General features: G+C 39.2%; 1 protein-coding gene across 3 annotated transcripts in view; it reads left to right on the plus strand.

Annotated features, from left to right (window-relative positions):
• The first annotated feature begins 1,484 nt into the window (after positions 1–1,484).
• Positions 1,485–19,774, plus strand: part of STARD3NL (STARD3 N-terminal like) — a 49,818-nt gene continuing 31,528 nt past the window's right edge. For all 3 annotated transcript variants that reach the window (XM_057550289.1, XM_007187753.2, XM_057550290.1), the window contains exon 1: positions 1,485–1,684. The gene's annotated coding sequence lies outside the window, so the exon portion shown is untranslated. The remainder of the gene's footprint in view (positions 1,685–19,774) is intronic.

Consider the following 19,774-nt stretch of genomic DNA (forward strand, 5'->3'; position numbering starts at 1 on the left):
CAGTGACCATTTTTGTATGGGTTGCAATGACCAAGATGGAGCACGAGGAGAGCTTCTATACTGCTGGTAAACATTTAACATCTTGGTCTAGGAGGTGGTAACACACGTTCGTTCAGTTTGTTACCAAGATATGTGCTCAGGATTATCGCACTTTTGTACATATGTTATCTCTTAACAGTTTTTCGCACATCCATCCAGAAAATTTTAAAAATTATATTTCATCAATTTTGGCGAGGGTGCAGGGAAGGGGTGTTCATTTATTTATGGTAGTAATGTTAGTTTAACAGCTACTTTGAGGAATAAATAGAGGGAAATCTACTACTGAGATTGAAAATGTGCATACTCTATCCAGCGCACCCACGTTAGTATCTCTACCTAGAGAACACTTGGATATATGTGCAAAAAGGCACAAACATATGTTGAAGGTAGCAACGCTTCTAACAAAAAACCAAAAAAGAAAACAAACTATGGATACATGTCCGAGGGTAAGGGAATCATAAATTAAATCTATTGGTTCTGAGAACTACCACGTAGTAATTTAAAAGAATGAGATAAATTTATATAGAGATACGGAAAGATCTCGAGGATATAATGTTGATTGGGGAAAGAAAATTACATCTACACATATTTAGATGCAGAGGAACTAGGAGTCAACATATAGGGACTCGTTTGTAATTCCTGCCTGAAAAGGATTAGCCTAATGTGTGATGTTTAAATTTATGGTTATGTGTAACTTAACATGAATAATATCAGCAACCCTGACTCAGGCACTGACTTCAACAGGCGAACTGAGTGCCCGAGGACCTGGAAGCGGAAGGAGAACGTTCACTCTGTAACCTTCTATTCCTTCCTGTATTTGAACGATGTTAACTGTAGCATCTATTGTAAAAAAAGGTTCATTAAAATATAAAGATAATGTGAAGTCAAACAGTGATTAAAGAATGGCAATTTCGTGCGAAAGCCGATACAAATATAATTTAATGTGACTACTATATTAAGGCTGAGGTGTTAGTTATGCGATAGGAGCGCAGAGAAAGTATGTGTCCTAAGTCTGGAGGGGTCTGAGTAAAGCTGAGGTGACTCTTGAACAGAGAAACTCAATGTCCTACTTTTTCATTCCTGGAGAGCCCAGAGGCCCTGAAATCCAGTCCCATGATTATTTTCCAGAGCTGGAGCCTAAATCCTCACCGAGAGACTGGAGGAAGGCGGAAGAAGAATGGTTGAGGAGGGAGAAGCGACGTGTCACAAAACGGTGTGGTAAGGGTTTGTGGAAAAACCACCCAGCCGGAGTTCCAGATTCCCACTCTCTCCTCAGGGCAGGCCGGCCCGCCCTCTCCCGCCTTCCCGCGACGCTTACTGGGCAGTAGATGATTGACAGAGTCACCCACCAATCGCTGCTCTGCTACGGGGGGGGCACTCAGGCCCTCAGCCTCGTCTTTGGTCCCTCCGGCGAGATGCGGCCTCTGTGCGTCGACGTCAGCGTGATGACGTCACGGGCCGGGTACTGGAGGAGCCGGGAGCCGCTGTCCGCGGGCGGTGGGCTGCGCGACGTCTGCAGGGCTTGATTCCCGGTCCCGCCCCGCCGAGCCCCGCCCCTCCGCCCGCGAAGAGTGCAGCGGGCGCAGCCACAGAGCCGCTGTCGCCGGGCCAGCCTAGGGCGGCCGGCCCGGAACCACCCGATGAGGTAGGCTGGGTTTCTCGTCACCCTATTTGACAGATTGGAAAACTGAGTCATCCGGGATCAGATGATTTGCCCCGGACTCACTGGAGACCCGCGAACGGAGGCCAGAGCCGAGCGTCCGGTTGTGTTTGTTGAGCCCTCGCCGTCCTCCGGGGAGGAGGAGGGGCTAGGCAGGCTGTATTTATAACGGGTACAAAAGTGAAGTTGCAGATTGCGGAGCCCCTTTTCATCCAGGGTTTGGGCTGGGATTCAGGGGATGGATGCAGGTAGCGAGGTCTCCATTCCTTAACCCTGCGGACCCCGAGGAGCCCTCGGTGGGGTCCAGACTGGTGCTGGCCCCTTGGGCCCTCCAGAATGACCAAGAATGATGACTGGGGTGATGCGTGGATTATACAGACAAGGTCGGTTACTGACCTCTTTTATTCATCAAGAAAAGCTGTGTTCAAAACAAAATTGAAAAATTAAAGCTCAAGTCACGAATGTTCTGGCTCTGGTTTCAGTTCAGTGCTTTGCCCACTCATGGGTATCTGGCCATATTTTGAAATCTCAGTAGCATGCTTATTTTTGTTTTAGGATTAGAAAGGGATTTTCTCTCTCTCTCTCTCTCTCTCTCTCTTAGTTCAAACGTGAGTTAACACTGTGGAACTTATCACTCTCTTCATGTGCCAATTGTTCACCATGTCATTTGTCTTCTATTTCACAGATGGAATCACTGAATTCATCACTTGACTCAGTAATAGTTTGGATAAGTTTAGCAAGGTAACAAAGTAACAGGTCGAACCTCTCAATACTAATACTGGAATTAGTTGTTTGTTTCTCAGAATTCTTTGTTGAGAAGGGTTCTGAAAGATAATTCCCACATATATATATATACACACACACTGTCTACTCATACACCCTTACAAAACAAAACAACTTAGGGTACCTTTGCTTTATTTATGGGTTCTAATAAGGTGGGGCATAATTCATGCTCATAAAGTGAAAATGTGTACTATAGGATATATGTATCCATATGTAGTATTTTGTATTGTGAAGAATTTATTCTCTTTAAATCTTGCTGTCTCAGACATTGACCTTTTAAGACTGTATTATTGCATAAAACTGCATTAAAGAAATGAAATTAAAGCCGCTTCAGGGGACTATTCCTTACTTAGGTTCACGGAAGAATGGTTATTATAATTTGAATTTAGTCTTTGGACAAATTTATCTGATGAGTGCCTCATCTATGCCATGCTTTGTTTTAGATGTTGGGGATTGAATGCTGAAACATTTAGATAAGGGTCCTGCCCTCAAGACCTTCCATTTTGGTGGAGATACTATAAATATATAAACAAAAATGGCAATTTTAGATAATGATAAATGCTAGAAAAAAATATTACAGGGGAAGGGGCTGGAGCTTGACTGGGATGTGGAGGGAAATTGAGATATGGGTGGTCAGAGGAGATTTCCTTGAGGAAGTTTGGAGGAGACCTGAGTGTTTAGAATGAGTCAGCCATGGGAAGATGGCTGGAAGTTTCCAAGCAGAAATAACAGTGCAAAGGAGCTGAAGGAAGAAGGAGCTTGGCATGTTCCAGGGATAGATGAGAAGCTGTGTGGCTGGAGTGAGGTGAACCTAGGGGAGAGGGAGATGGGGAGACACGGGGAGGAGATGACACTCAAGAGGTAGGCAGGACCGAGATCGTCTGAACCCCATGTAAGAATTGCAGCCAGACAAAGGAAATAGGATTTAGATATAGTTAAAGCTCTCCATTTTTTTAAGTGACATTCGTAGAAGCTAACCAGCTCTCTGCTTTATATTGGTTATGAAATCACTGTAGTAAATCATTATATATATATATATATATTTTTTACTGATGGTCCTCTTTCTTAATGGAAAAATGTCTTCTTCCCTCAAGCCCTGTGTCCCAGGCTGTTTCTTTCCTGTTCATTCTTATTGCTGGCAGGACTCTGAGCCTCTGCTTATCTTCCACTCCCTGCTTTTATCCTTCCTGCTCCCAACCACGAGTCCTCTCCAGTATTGATGTTCAGGCGCTAAGTCCCTTCACTTCCCCACGCGGAGTTCTAGGAAACTGCATTGGCAAGTGGATTACTGTTTTCCATTAAAACTTTTATTGCTGACCAGAGACTTAACGTCTGCCTTTATTTAGTGCCTACAATGTACCAGGTGCATTATATACATTCTGATCCTTCTAGCCTTCTATTGCAAAGGTAAATGTTATCCCTTCTTGGTGGAAGAGGAAACTTCTGCCTCAGGCCACCCAGCTGGTACTGAGGGAGCCCAGGTTTGAAGCCAGTTAGCCTGCCCCCAAAGCCTAATCCATGCTTCTCCACCTCACCGCTTCCCTGAGTACATAACAACTACAAATCTCTATTATTTGAAATTAATATTTTATGAAATAGCATTTTAGGGATCGTGATTCAATCCTCTTAGTTTAAAGGTGAGACTGTGGAGGCCCATTGATATTCAGTGCTTTTCAAGGCAGAATTGGCACCAGATTCTCGCCCTGCTGATTCTCAGCCTAGTGTTTTTGTTTGCTTGTTTGTCTGTTTGTTTTTCTGCTATACTTACTTCATGAAAGTCCCTTCACAAGGAGTTTCTGTATACACAAAAATATAATATTTCAACATCATGAATTTACTGTCCATAAACTCATACAAGGCAATTTTTTAAAAGATGAAACAGTGCTGCTTCTCGGGCTAAAATAACCCCTTGTTTTATTTTACTTCTCTTTTTCAGCCGTGAGCAGGTGTAAACTTTCTGGATGAATGTTGGTTTTCTTAGTAGAAAGTGGTTTCAAAATGACTTTAAAATTTAAGTTTTAACTTCACAAATCTTTGTAAGGGAGTTTTAAATTTCCTGTTTTCCCAGCTTTAACCATTTGCTTACAAGTATGGGAATATTGCCGAGTGTTTGCTGGCTCATAGTTTCTGCTGGCAAGTAGAGTTTCTTCCTATAATTGAGGAAGCTGTTGGGTCAGCTCAGGAATACAACTTCTCTTTCTTAGTGTAATGTATTATCATTTTTAGAAAATGAGTAAAAATCAGTTCCTAAATTATATGGTTGGAAAATGGGTTACTTTGTTTTTGCAATTTAAAAATACCCATTCTTTATTTCTAAGGTTTGCTTATTTTATTAATTATGATTGGGATATGGTTGATGAAAAATAGTAAATTAACAAATAGCTAAATTTACTTTCTGGTGGCTTTTTGACTCTCCTATAACTTAGTGGAGATTGTCTTTTCTATTAGTCAAATCAGAATAATGTTATTAGAATTAGTAGCACCTTCTTTCTTAAACGTTGGAAGATATTTAAATTTAGCCAAAAGAGACCTCTTGCTCTTTAAGTCATCTACGGGCTGTTTTGACTGAGTATCTCTATCCTTTAAGATTGTTCATGCAACTGACCTCCACCTTCTGAAGGTCCAGGCTGTCATGATTTGAGCTCAAATTATAGTGCTGTCCTTCCACCATGAACTCTGTGCCCCAAACTGGACTCCTGGCCTTTCCAGCTTTAGTGCCATTGCTTGTGCTCTGCCTACAGCCTGGTATGCCTTCTAGATGGACAAACCCAGCCAAAGTTCTACCTGTGCCTCTGTTTCCATCTATGCTCCTTTCTCAATGAGATACTTCCTGTATCTCTTTAATGGAAGCCTTCTCTTTCACAGCATTTTTGGTAGTCTTTCTCGTGACAGTTTACCAATCTTGGTATCTTTGGTAATACACTATATTGTGTGTAGGTATTCACATATATGTTGACTTGAGCTTAAAAGGGACTTAACAATTCATGTTAGACATGCAAAGTTTTTTGTAGATTATAGAGCCCTGTAGTTTCGTTTAGCCCTTTTAGATTTGTAGAGCTTTTATTACCTCCTCTTTGCGGGAAGCATTGTTATGCTTTTCTTGGCTTTGATTCAGCAGAACCTCTTTCCTGTTTCAGTTAAGGGTCTGACTGCTACAGTTACCAAGGGGTCCCTTGAGAGGAACTCAACCCTTTGCGCTGTAAATATTGAAGACACATTGTTGCAAATAAAAATCAGTGTTCTCTGTGTTTATAGCTTTGGAAAAAAATAACAGTAATTCCAGTTTTTAATCGTGAAGATGAGAAAACTGAAGCCCAGAGGACTAGCTAGGGGCTCCTGTAGTGCCAGGCTGAGGAGCTTGAGCAGCCCTCCTGGTTCACGGCAGCCGGGGCTAGTGTGGGCCGGCACTCATTTCGATGTTTTGCAGCAGAATTCCTGGCAGCCTATTAAGAGTGCATCAGTACAGCTTAGGCCTTTTCCCGATTGTTACACTTGCTTTGCTAGTGAGTTGCCCTGGATCTGGGAGACACCTCTTGTTGTGACTCACGGTCAAAGCAGGACCTCTCACCAAGGATCCCGGACTGAGCTATTTAAGCCCGTGGGATCTTCCTGGGCAAGCATTGGCTGGTATTGGGTTGGGCAGGCTCTTTAGTTTAAAACCTCTCTCTTCTACTTCCCCTCTCATCACAGTTTTCCAAAAAGTATCTTGGGACTGGTGGGCATCCTTTGTATTAAACTTGGAGGTTGGAGGAATTCAGTCTAGTGCCTTCTAAGTTGCGGTAATCACAGGTTTCCGCGTCCCATATTTTCCAGGACAGTTTACTTTTCAGACACTGTGCATTGTTGCTCACTAGAGCATGTTCTTGTTTGCTTTTTGTTTCAGGAAAATGTATTCTCATAATTCTTTCTTTAATTAATCAATCACTTGCTGAATTAATGATGTAGAACCAGAGAATTTCAAGTTCATTTTCCTATTTGTATGGTATGTTAAATTCTTCCAAGGGAACACAAGGAGCTCTTGAGAAATTAGAATTTTCTCCAGCTGAGGTTGGAGCACCAGCCAGGACTTGCTTCTGTTATTATTAATAAAAACTGACACTTAGAGAGGGCTTCCTCTGTGTCAGGTGCTGTTTTAAATGCTGTGTGTCAGGGTTTCTCATCCTCAGAACTGTTGACATTTTGGGTTGGATAATTTTTTGTGGTGGGAGCTGTCCTGTGTGTCCTAAGGGGTTTAGCAGCGTCCCTGGGCTCTATCCCCTGGGTACCAGGGGCCCCTCCCCGAGCTGTGACAACCGAAAATGTCTCCAGACAATGCCAGCTGTCCTGAAGGGGGTAGTGAGCAGAGTCCTTCCCTCCACAGCCCAGACACCTTGAGAACAACTGCTTTATATAAACTAATTTATTCCTCTCAGCAGCCCTCTAAGGTGGGTTGTATTACTGTCCTCATTTTATGGAAGGAGAAGCTGAGGCATAGAGAGGTTAAGTAACTTGTCCGAGGTTACACAACTAGTCCACAGTCATACTGGATGTGAAACCAGGCAATGCTCTTTGTGAACCCTGGCCCAGCGCATCCAACAGACTGGGCACAAACTGTTAGGGATCCAAAGACCCATGTAAGCCAGGGGACAAAAGAAATGCCAGCGGCATCGAGCAGGGCTGTAAGTGAGGTGGCTGGAGTGAACTGGGGAGCCTTGCCAGAATTGCCTGTTTTTCAAGAGAAGCTCGAAATCTGGATTTTATTTGTGTGAAAAAATTCTTATCTTTTAATATTGGCAATTCAGTGTTTACAAAACATCGTGCAAGCCACTAGACAGGCAAAGAGTATCACCTACATATGGACAAGATTTAGTCCCGGGCCGTTAGTTTGTGGTCTTTTTTTGTGGAGACTTTGCAGCAATGTAACATTATAGAGAACTGTATATTCATTTGATGAGGGGCAAGGAGGTAGAGTCTCTGTGGAGAGCGAAAGTTTCGCTTCTTGGAAGGCTCTGAAAATAAGGATGAGTGGGTGGAGCTTCTAGCTAGAAATGGTTGTCTTGCTTTCTTTTTTTTTTTTTTTTAAATAATGTGAGTTTGTTTTTTTTTTTAATTTTCATTTATTTATTTATTTATTTATTTTTGGCTGTGTTGGGTCTTCGTCTCTGTGCGAGGGCTCTCTCTAGTTGCGGCAAGCAGGGGCCACTCTTCATCGCGGTGCGCGGGCCTCTCACTGTTGCGGCCTCTCTTGTTGCAGAGCACAGGCTCCAGACGCGCAGGCTCAGTAGCTGTGGCTCACGGGCCTAGTTGCTCCGCGGCATGTGGGATCCTCCCAGACCAGGGCTCGAACCCGTGTCCCCTGCGTCGGCAGGCAGATTCTCAACCACTGCGCCACCAAGGAAGCCCTGTCTTGCTTTCTTACAAGCCAAAAGAGTGCGAGAATTAGGCTGGCCATCCATCACACTTTGAAATTTTAATGCTCTGCCGCTCAGACTCAGTTTGCAAGTTCTGTACTTTTATGTCCTTCAGCAGCATCACTCATAACAGTTTCTTTTATGACCTCTGCTTGTCTGGGTGTTAAAATCCATATCTTACATGACACTGAGAAAACATAAATTCTGGAATTCAATGGCTGTACCCTGGAGAAGTGAACCACAAGCGTACCTCACTTTTTTAACGGCCGGTAACCGGTTGAGTACGGTTTAACTCTCTAGGTAAGGCCAGGCTGTCTGCCTGCGTTAGTAGCAGATGGAATTCTGCGGGCCTTTGCAGCATTTTCCTTGAGCCCGTGTGCTATCATGCCCCTGCTCTGGTGTGAAAAGCGAACTCCTTTTCTTACGCTGACTTTCCATGGCCTCCAGATCCGTCCCGTCCTCCAGTCCCCTGTACCTCCTAAGACTCCCTTACGTGGGTCCCTCCCCAACTGTGGATGGCCCGGTCTCCAGAACTTGTTCCTGGTCCTCCTCCGTTTCTCATTTCCTCTAGTCTGCCTCTTCCTTGCTATATGTCACCTTTTCATTTCTTCTGAAGCCATCCATTTTCTCTTAGGCCAGCTTTTTCATCAAGCCTTTTCTAGCCACAAGAACCTAAAGTTTGGTCCTGTAGACTTATAGCTGTCTTCGGCTTTAATTTCTAATTATTTGTATAACCATTTCACCTCCTTCATAAGACTGCATTTTACTTGAGGGTAGGGAGCAGTCTTGCCCATCTCACTTTTCCCCCATGGCATCTAGCATAGTGTTTTACGTAGGGTAGATACTTAATATGTTTCAGTTGATTCACTGCAGTCTGGTAGGTTCCCACTCATACAGTGATCTCTTCCCTTTTTTTCCATATATTTGTATCCGTTTTTATAGTGTGTTGTTAGAGTGACTTCACTAAATAGAATTCAAAATATGTAGGGAAAAAGTGATGACCAAATTAATTTGGGGAGGTTGGAGCATTCTTATTAATTACGTTGTCAATGTTAGTAATCAGAGATGAAATATTCTTGGTTAATTTAATATAATATATTAGAGCTCCAGACAACTGTGTAAACTTGTCTAACTTTACGTAGCAAGCACCTAGACGCCATACTTTTATACAGTGATATTTGTAATTCATGAATTTAACAAACAAATTGAATGCCTAAAACATAGCCAGGCATTTCCCTAGGTGCTAAGGGCACAGAAGTGTCTTCTAGGAGCTTTTGGTATAGTACTGAGAATAAGACATGTAAACAATATGTGACATACATATGAAAGATTAGAAGTGCTGGTAAAGAAAGATAGTATATCAGTGGGATCAGAGAAGATTTCATTGAGGAAGTGATACTTGAGCTTCCTTGAACAATGAATAGGCTTCTGTGGCTGTTAATTGTTTGGCAGTTGGAGGGAAAGGCACTCCAGGCAGGAGTATTAGGACAAAGGCACGGATAGTGCCACCACCTCCTGTACAAGGGAACCAACAATGAGTTAGTACATCTAGAGCCCTGGGTGTGAGGGAAATGGAGTTTTGAGTAGAGGGAGGAAATGGTTCATTCAGGCTTTCATTTTAGAAAAACTAGCATGAGAATGTTTTCCAGATAGTAGACTGAATTACAGAGTAATGTGGATAAACGCTGATTGGGAAAACCACGGAAAAGACTGATGAGAGCTATTAGGAGGAATGACACAGTCACCAGTTAAGAATATAATGTTTGGAAGATAGAGCCAGTAGCAGAATCACATTTAACTCATTGTCTTAATACAAGGTGTAAACGAGATCTTACTGATTATTATTGGTTAATTTTTCTTACCTTAAACATTTGTGAAGTATTTCTAGGTAGTGTATATATATTATACATCAATATCAGTATTTTTAAGTCATTCTTAAAATTTTCTTTTTTAATTTTGTAATTGTTTATTTCTTATTAATTATTTGAGAGCAGATAATTTGAGAGCAGTTTTTTGGAGACATGCTAGTTTCAAACCTCTATTGAGAACCTTGTGAGCTTAAACAGGTCTTACTTTAGTGATATCCTCTGACTCTATAACATGTGTTCCCAGCCCATTCTCATTATTAGGCTGTAGTTCATACTCTATTTTCTGGATATATTAGCTTGTAGTTGTATTGAAGCTTATAATTAGTGGTCTTTGTTTCTGTGATCCTGTTTCCTGAAGCACAAGCTAGGTTGATAAAGTCCTCTGAGGCTGATCTCTCAAGGCTCTGTGTTCCTTTGTGACTGCCTAAAAAGTCTGATGAAGAAAGAGGAAAGGGTACTGGTTTAAATCTCAGTATCAAGATTTGAGATTGACTTTCCTTACAGGTCACATGCACCAAGCTTTGAACCTCAAGCCTTGACTTATGGTAGAGATTAGTGATTTTTTTAAAGAACTGTGTTTTATCCATGTCTCAAAGTATGGGAGATAACATACGTAACTTCTGCCTGTTGGTAGATACCCCCGCGCAAACATGCAAATGGCCTTCCCTTTTATTGACTTGCTCTAGTTTGTGAGATAGGAAGTTGGCCTTAGATAACTCCAGGGGTAGTTGATGTTATGTCTGCCCTAGCATTGCTATTAGTGTGCCACTTCTACCAGCTGTAGAGCCACTACAGGAGCAGTGAGTAGAGGATGGCTCTGACAACTAGAGCGACACTTGCAGGAACCCTTATCCTGCCAGAGAAGGAGTGTTGTGTTGTTGAATAAAAAGAAATGCATCTTGCCTCTGAATATCCACCTTGGCTTTGCTGTTTGCTCATCAGCTGGCTACTTATAGTTTAGCTTCTGTTTTCTCTGCATAGGGAAGATAGGTCTGGGGAGGCCTGCGAAGAATGTGTTCATCACACGTTCTTAATTCTAGTCTTTGAGAAGAAGAAAGCCAGTTACTAAAACAAGTGTACACCTTTAGCTACCTTCCTATGGTTCCTAGGAGAGCAGTGAGCTCACTGCCTTGAGATATTATTGATTTTTAGATCTAGATCAATAAGATCATCAGTTCCACCCTGAGAATTGAAAGCGTTTGTTGGAAAATTGCTTGCAGTAAGTACTGAAGAAGTGGCATTACATAGTGCAAAGGTGTCCTTGTATGCATTGGAATATCTTTCAAGTTTCTTAATTGAGGGACCTTCATCTGTCAGATAGTAATATGACTGTTGATTCCATTATTGCCAAAGCTGGCAACACATCTCTAAGAGGAAGGTTTAAATATTCATGAGAATATATGCACTAAGGAGCAACATGGTTCCTCTGAATTACTGTCAGCTGGTGGGTGACTGGTTGACAGTAATAACGAGGTCAAAATTGGGAAAAATAGTGGTAACTCCATAATAACCATTCAGTATTTTTGTGATTTTTAGGAAAGCTAAAAATAGATTTAGTTCTATGGGAAGAAAAAAAAGTCCTGGAAAATGATAGGCAGTCAGCAACCAAAAAAAAATCAGCAGTCTTTTGACTTGTGGAAAAGACTGACTCATGAAGGAAAATGAGGTTATGTGTAGCTTCTATGATTGGGAAGATTAAGACAAAGGAGTTTCTAGGTAAGCTGTGGCGAAAATATTTGAGTGTAGGAGTTAAAGCTGAAGCTCAGAAAGGGGAACAAGTTGCAAAGTCAATTTGAGCACCAGAAGAGATCTCTTAGGAGGAGAATCAGAGGTGGGAGAGAGACAGTAGAAGCTGGAGGAAGGTAGCTATAGTAACTTTGTTGTTCCAGTGATTCCGGGCCACTTGATAGCAGCTTCTGAAAAAGATGAGAGACAAATAAAGTAGTGTTCTTGTTTGTCAGAGGCCATCTTGAGAGAGACTTTTGAAAAATGGTGAGGTGTAGCTATAACATTCCAGCCATCTGACTCAACCAGTGCTGGTGACGTAACTGGCTACCGAGTTGTTGAGCCCTGCAGGGTGATCTAACAACATGTACCACCCAACATGACTTTTGACCACTGTGTGGCCTATTTTCATTTTGCCAACGTATGATCTTTGGAAGAACAAATATACATTGTCAAAAGACCTTCCTCTGTCCAGCTGGCTCATCCTCCCCTGGACCAAGCAACATCCCACTGGCATGGTTATTGTCAAGAGTATACACTTGATTTCTTTCCCTTCTCTCCGGTCGCTCCCTTGTAGTATTTATATATCTGCTTCCTTGACTGTTTGGAAGTTTTTCTGAGAGCAGAGAAACTTTTGCATTACCTTTTGGATCCTTTAAAATATCTGCTTGGAGTTTTACATTCTGTAGGTGTTCAATGCTTATTATTTAAGAAAATGAGAACTCTTAGAGGATTTAAATAGGGCCCACCTCATTATTATTTTCTGTTCTACAAATAGATGCACTTTCTTTGGTTTTTTCCCCCCTCTTCTTTTATGGAGAGAAAGGAGAACATTCTGATTTCTGTTGTATCTCATGGCTGTTAATAATTTCCATCTGAATGCTGTTGACTCCCTTTCTGTTTCTCTCTCAGACCTCTCCCCTGAACTCCTGACTCATATCTAACCGCCTACTTTTATTTCCACTTAGATATTAATAAGCATCTTATACTCAATGTGTCCAAAGTGAACTGATGTTCTCCCTCAGAGTCGCCCCTCCTCTAGCTTCTCCCTTTCAGTCAATAGTGAGTCCATCCCCTCCCTTCCCACAGGCTATAAATCTGGCAGCTCTCGTTTAGTCCTCCCTTTGTCCTGTATCCCATGACCAACCCATCCCGTACTGCTTTTGGCTCTGTGTCTGGAACCAACCACTATCACCACCCTCATCTACAAAGGCAGTATGTCCTCTGTCTCCTGAATGATTGCCACAGTCCCCTAAAGGAGCTCCCCGCTTCTATGCTTCTGTCAGCCAGAGAGTCTCCTAAAGCTTAAGCTGCATCAGGCTTCTCTGCTACTGAAAAGCTTCCAGTGTCTTCCCATCTCATTCAACATCTTTACTGTGGCCTACGACGTCCCACAAGGCCGCCCCAAGTTGTTAACTTCTCCGTAATCACCTCCTGCTGCTCTTGCATGCTGTCAGCTCCTGCAAAGCTGGACGCCGACGACCTGCTGAACTCCTGCCTGGCCGGCTCCACCCCATCCTCAGGACCTTGCCTGGCCTCTTTGCTCCAGCTGCCCTGCTCTTCCTCCTGATACTATGTGACATTTCTCCCTTATCTCCTGCTAGTCTCTGCTCCACCTTGGTACACCTGTAAATGACCTCAGTGAGGTCATCCTGACCAAGCAGTTTACGGTTACGGGGCTCTTTTGTTTATCCTGTGTCCCTGCACTCTAGAAGGTAAGCTCTGTGAGGGGAGAAAATTCCTTCAGCTTTATTCATTGCCACATCCCCAGTGCTCAGAGGAGGACCTGATATATTTTTGGTAGTTCAAAGCATATTTGTGGAGTAAATGAAGTAGATGCGGTATATTCTCGGCAAACTTTGAATTTTCAAAAATTATCAAGTGCAGTTTTTAAACCTTATAGTATACATCCAGGTTCAGTTTCTTAATAAATGTTTTAGATTTGCCTCATAAATTATGAAAACATCAATATGTATTTACCCAGCTATCTTTAAATCTTAATATTTCTCTCTATGTTATATGTCAAATAAAAGTTCACTAATATTTCTAATATTGGTATAGAAATAGGTCACTTAGAAATTAAGTTGCCATAAGAACAGGTTTGGGCTTGGGAGATAAATTAGTGTCTGTGAGGGGAGTGACTTAAAAACACCATCACATGCTTGTTTTCTGCTTTAATTCTTCCAAGTCATTGATGCCAACTTCTAAATAAATTTGAGTCTTGAAACATGCTGTCAAAAAGTTAAATTCTCTTTATGCACACACAATTACTTTTATCTGTTGATATTAACAGAAATTGTTAAATGAGATGAGACTGCAAGAAATGACATAGAGCTTGATTAGGGAGTCTTAATGTGTGTCGAGGGGGAAGAGGGCAGAACACACAGCAGCAGAGTGAGCGGGCTTATCAGGATGGAATAAAACGTTTCATTACCTCCCAAATGAATATGAACAACAAGAGAAAATATGGTACCTGGAACATAAGTATTCAGAATAAAACCGTGGAATTAATACATAGAGATATTGCTATGGAGTCGGAGTTCTAAATTCTTGAAGAAAAGTAAGAGAAAGAAGGAGGTGCGGTTGAAATGTAGGTCCCAGTGGAATAAGTCAGCTGCGTGAATAAAACAACACATGGTACCCCCAAGCCTCAGTGGGTGATGCTTTGTAAAAGATCCATCTTTCCCCAGGTGTCTGGGAAGAGTATAAGTACTAACATATGGAACAAGTGAAGGATAAATTTGGCCTTTAAAAGCTTACAGTAAAGTTATGTCTTATGCACATTTTCACTAAAGACCGGAACAAACTTTAGACCCCAAACTGTTGCATGGTGTGCACTCCGTTATTTCATTTAAGCCTCGTGACGACACAACAACAGCAAAAGACTATTATTAGGTATTTGGTATTGGCTCAAAATCCAGACAGAATGACTCCTGTCTGCAGTCACAAGCACTTTAGAAGTGTTCATCCAATCTCCATTTGTGTCTAGGAAATTTGATAGTTTTATTAGGGGCAGAATGATTTGGATGCCCAGAAATCTTATATAGGTTTTCCTTTGAGTCTATCAGTGTGTCTCAAATTATCACGTACATAGGAATTATTACACAGAGGTATGTGTACAAAATCCACATGCATTCTCTTTTATAGAATGATTTATGAAGTTTTCTAGGATGATTCCAGTTACTTATTCTGCTCTTAAAGGTAGCTCATACTTACAGTAAAGTTAATTTAATGATTTTTTGCAGTGAAAATTTGTCTTTATTCATATGTTTATATAAACACACACACAACATACACATATGTATACTATATACTTATTATGTTTAAATATATTTATATCATATATACATGTTTATATATGCTGGATGGATTGATAGATAGAGCAACTCTATCCCAAAACATCCTTATGTCCTTATGTTTTTCTGAACTATTCAGAGGTTAAGAATTTCTAAGAATAAGGGAATTCTCCTGCATAATCAGAATACTAAACTATAATCAATTTTCCAGCTGTCTTTTGTAGCATTATCTTTTGGGGTTTTTGTTTTTGTTTTAATTCAGGATTCAGTCTAGACTTCTGCATTGCATTTGATGGTTGTGGCTCTTTATGCCTTTTTAAGTATGAAGAGTATCCACACCGCTTTCCTACCTTTTGTTCTTGTTTTGTTTTTCAACATGTTGACTTCGCTCAAGATTCCAGGATAGCTGTCTTGTAGAATGTCCCACCTACTGTGTTTGTTTGATTGTCTCCTTATGACTGAATTCAGGCTAAACATTTTTGGCAAGGGAACATCATAATTGTTGTTATATACTTGTGACTGTATCACATTAAAAGGCATATAATGTCAGCTTGTTCTAATATTGGTAATGCTGTTTGATTACTTGGTACAGGTGAAGACTACCAGATCTCTCTACTATAAAGTCATATTATTCCCAATGAAATTATTAAATATTCTGAGGGGTAACACTTTGAGACTATGAATAGCCTATTCCCCAGCAATGTTTTAATAATTTTAAGCATCCAGTAAAGATCCTTGCCTGAATCACTTACTCCAACTGGGGGTTACAAACTGTTGATTTATCTAATTTTATTATTTTTTCTACATTTCTTAATCTAACATTTATTTCCTGTAAAGGAGAATTTCTACCCTCTCTCTCTTTTTTGCAATATTACTATGGACTCATGGAACTTCTTAATTTTTCCAACATAAATTCCAGCATTACAGTCATTATTCATTTTTATGTTCAAGTCACCCAATCTGACCCACGGGAACTCCTCATAGCCTACACAATTTTTTTTTTTAATGATTATGGCTTTTTGTGCCTTCTCTTAAGAAATCTTTGCCTACTAAAAGGTTTTAAAAATATTCTCCTGCAAATTCTTATAACAGCTTTATATTTTTAGTTTTTTTGTCTATGATCCATCTTGAATTATTTTTTGCATGGTTTGAGTTAGGGTTTGAGATTCATGGTTTTTTTTCAATTTTGATATCTTGTTGTCTCAGCATCATACTTTCTTTTCTTGTTGGATTGCTTTGACATCTTTGTCAAAAGTAAAATCATATAAGTGTGGGTCTGTTTCTAGACTCTTCCTTATGTTCCATTGATCTATTTGTTGATCCTCACGCTAGTGCCACACTGCCTTCATTACTGAAGTGTTATAGAAAGTCTTTAAGTAGTGTGTCTTCCAATTTTGTTCTTTTTCAAGATTGCTTTGGATATTCTCGTTTCTTTGCATTTCTGTATACATTTTAGAATTAGCTTATCCGTTTCTACCAAAAAAGCTTGGTGAGATTATGATTGGGGTTGAGTTGAATCTATAGATCAATTTGGGGAGAATTGAAATCTTAACAATATGAATTCTTCCAATCCGTAAACATGGTCAACTCTCTGTTTATTTTCATCTTCTTTGATTTCTCTCAGCAGTGTTTTATAGTTTTCAGTGTTGGAACCTTGCATGTATTTTAAGTTTATCGCTTACAGTGTTTTATGTTTTTGGTGCTATTTTAAAAGCACTCCACCCCCTCCTCATTTCTTCCTACTCCCAACTGCCCAGAATGGAGGGATTGGTAAACAGGTGAATCACAACATCCTGAATAAGCTATTTTTTTGTTTTCTTTTGTTTTTTGGTGTTTTTTGTTTTGTCTTATTTTGCTTTTATCGAAAGTAGATTGAAAATAATCTTGAGGCAGCATGATCGATGTCTGTGTACACTATTTTCTGATGGGGCAGAGAGGTGTAGAAGAATGGGAGGAAGCAAAAGCCTCCCTGAGAAAGTGACCTTTGAGTTAAGGCTTATTAGGATGGCTAAGAGTCATAGAGATAAGGAAAGTAGCACTCAAGGTAGGGAGAAAAATACAAGCCGGGGTTGGTGAGAATGTGATTCCTTTAGGGAATTGCTTGTGATTTGTAGTATGGTGAAGTGATTCTGGAGAGGTAGGCAGAAGTAGGCCATGTGCTAGGTTAGGCAAGATTAAGGAATTTGAACTCTACCTGAAGGTCCCAGGAAACTAATAAATGATCTCATAAATTTAATTTGCTCCCCTAAAAAATTTACAGGTGTTGGGTGAGAATTACCTTAGTTTATCAATAAATTTATTTTTCTAGTGTACCTTGACTTGCTTTGCCCATTTTTCTAATTGGATTTAAGGTTTTTATTATCTGTCTTTCAATACTCTTGTTTTGCTTCTAATGTTTTTGAATAGAGAAACTTGGTTTTTACGTATTCAGTTCTGTTTTCCATTGTAGATTGTCTTAGAAAGAATTCCACATCCTAAAATCATGTGTTATTTACCACAATTTCTTCTACTATGTAAATCATACAAACGATTTTGCTTTGTTAGCTTTTTAATAAAATATTCAGTATATTTTGATATGTAGATTTCTTTCTCCATGTACTTGAATGACTGGTTAATAGTTTTATTCTTTTGCAACTGAATTTTGATGGTATCTTTATCATCTGTAGATATTTTTTGATTTACACAAGTTTTTCCTTGCAGAAAAGCTTAGGGAAGTACAGGCCACACAGTGGCTTATTGGTAATGAGTTTTCCTTGGCCATCAGTGTTTTTATTATTTTTTTAATTGAACTAATGCTTAATATTTTGGAAATTTCCTATGACAGTTAACGTTTCTGGCTTCTACTGATAAATAACAGTATCCTCTATGTCCACATGTTTGGCCCTAGAATATTGGGCATATGCCCCTCTCCTGTTTGCCGGTTGTTCCTTGTCTCCTGACACTGATTGTCAGTTGCCCATTTTTGTTCAGCTTACTGTGGTGTTTTTTGCAATATCACATATTTTTCCCTCGGTCTCTTTCAAAGCCTGGAGAATAAGAGACTTGAGAGAGACACATTTTAAGATAAGTGGAAGGTAGTGGATATCTATGCGGAAATGAAGAGTCCCATGAAGTTTGAAATTATGCCAGTCCTCCCAAATTCGAAATTAGTCAAAATATACAGAATTTCAAAGCTTTTTGGCTCAAATAAGTTGTAAGTTGTGTTCATGGGTGCTTTCGAAATGCAGTGAAACATTTCAGTGGGTAAACAGAAATATTTGCCTTCCGATTAGGTTTAGTTTTTTGGGTTTTTTTTAAAATATGAGTTTTGACTTATTTTTTGTGATGTTTCAGGAATACATTCTAATACGTGGGTCCTACTTGTGGGAGCTATTGTGAGGCTTAAATGACATAATGTATGTTAAGTACTCAGCACCAAGCCTGACTCAGTCTCAGTGTAAGGAAGCTATTGATTTTGTTAATATGTTAATATAAGGCATACAGTATTACATAATATAATAATATGTTAATAGGTGGGATAGGTTTGTACTTATGTTCTTTTGTTCTTGTGTGTTCTTGGTCAGATAATGTTAGGATTATGCTAGCTTTATTTAATGATAGGATAGATAGCTTTTCTTTCTTTTTAATGTTCTGGAACAGTTTATAGGATTTTGTTTATCTTTTATTTAAAATTTTGAAATACCTGTCATACTCTCTGACTCTCATTCCTTTGCTAGGTAATTCTTTGTCAACTTTTTCACTTTTCTTTTGGGGATGGTTCATTCTATTCAGTCCATCTATGTCTTCTTGATGTAATATATATATTTTTTCAGAGTATGGACTTTCTTTATGATTTTCAAATGTGATTAGTATAAAGTATCACTTACACTTTGAAAAATAAGCTCTCCTATTATGGGACTTGTATTCCTTTCCTAATTTCCCCTCCCGAATCTAGGTTTACCTATATTCCCTTTTAAAAGACTAATTTTGGGGTTTATTTGTATTTTTTAAATTTGTGGAAATGTTCATCCATGTACAAAAGTAGAGGGTTTAATATAATGTATAACATTGTATTCATTCCTCAGATTGGAACAATTATTATTATTCTTCTTTTGGATTCATTTATTAATTGTACCCATTGTTTTTCTTTTTTATATTTTTTCCCATGGGGATAGAGTTTTTGTAACTTTATTGTTTAAGTGCCTAATTCTTTAATTTTATTCTTTATTGAAAAGTAATTAGAGCACTTTTAGGAAGTGAATTTGATAATAAGCTTAACTTTGACAGCTTTCCACTGTCACTATTTTCTAAATAGTTTGTTTTAATTTTAAAATATTTTTATCTCAGTAGTTATTTTAGAAAATACTACTATGTTATGAATTTCTATTTTATGCATTATTTGTTCTGTATTTAGCTCCTAATTGCAAGACTTACTGAATTAGATTTTTTTTGATAGTCGAGTTTTATGATCAATTTTGTAAACATGGTGTATCTTCAAAATAGCACATAGTCTATGGTTGTAGGGTTGAAAAAAGAATTATCTTTAAAAAACTTACAGTATTCAAATAATCTATATCCATGTTTGTATCTTTAAAATACTCAGTAGATTTTAAAAAGTAATCTTCAAAAACTTCCCATTTTGATTATAATCTATCACTAAGTAACTTTTGCAATTTTTTAGTTTTTGTTTTTGTTTTTGGAGTATAGTTGATTTACAGTGTTGTGTTAGTTTCAGGTGTACAGCAAAGTGAATCAGTTATACACATACATATATTCACTCTTTTTTAGATTCTTCATTTTTAAAGATGCATTTTGTATTTCTGTTCTTTCTGGTAAGGAATACATGGATACTGATTGGTAAATCTTAAACCTGATTTCAAATGTATTACACTCCTTAAATTTAAAAATATCAAATATTAGCTATACTTGCTTAGTTAAGAGTATATATATAAAAATCCTCAGAACTTAATTATACATCTTGAGTCTTTGAAGTTTTTGTGTACTTATTAAAAATCTTTAGCTGAACTATGTACC

This window comes from Balaenoptera acutorostrata, chromosome 7, assembly GCF_949987535.1.
Source record: "Balaenoptera acutorostrata chromosome 7, mBalAcu1.1, whole genome shotgun sequence".
NCBI classification, from domain to species: Eukaryota; Metazoa; Chordata; class Mammalia; order Artiodactyla; family Balaenopteridae; genus Balaenoptera; species Balaenoptera acutorostrata.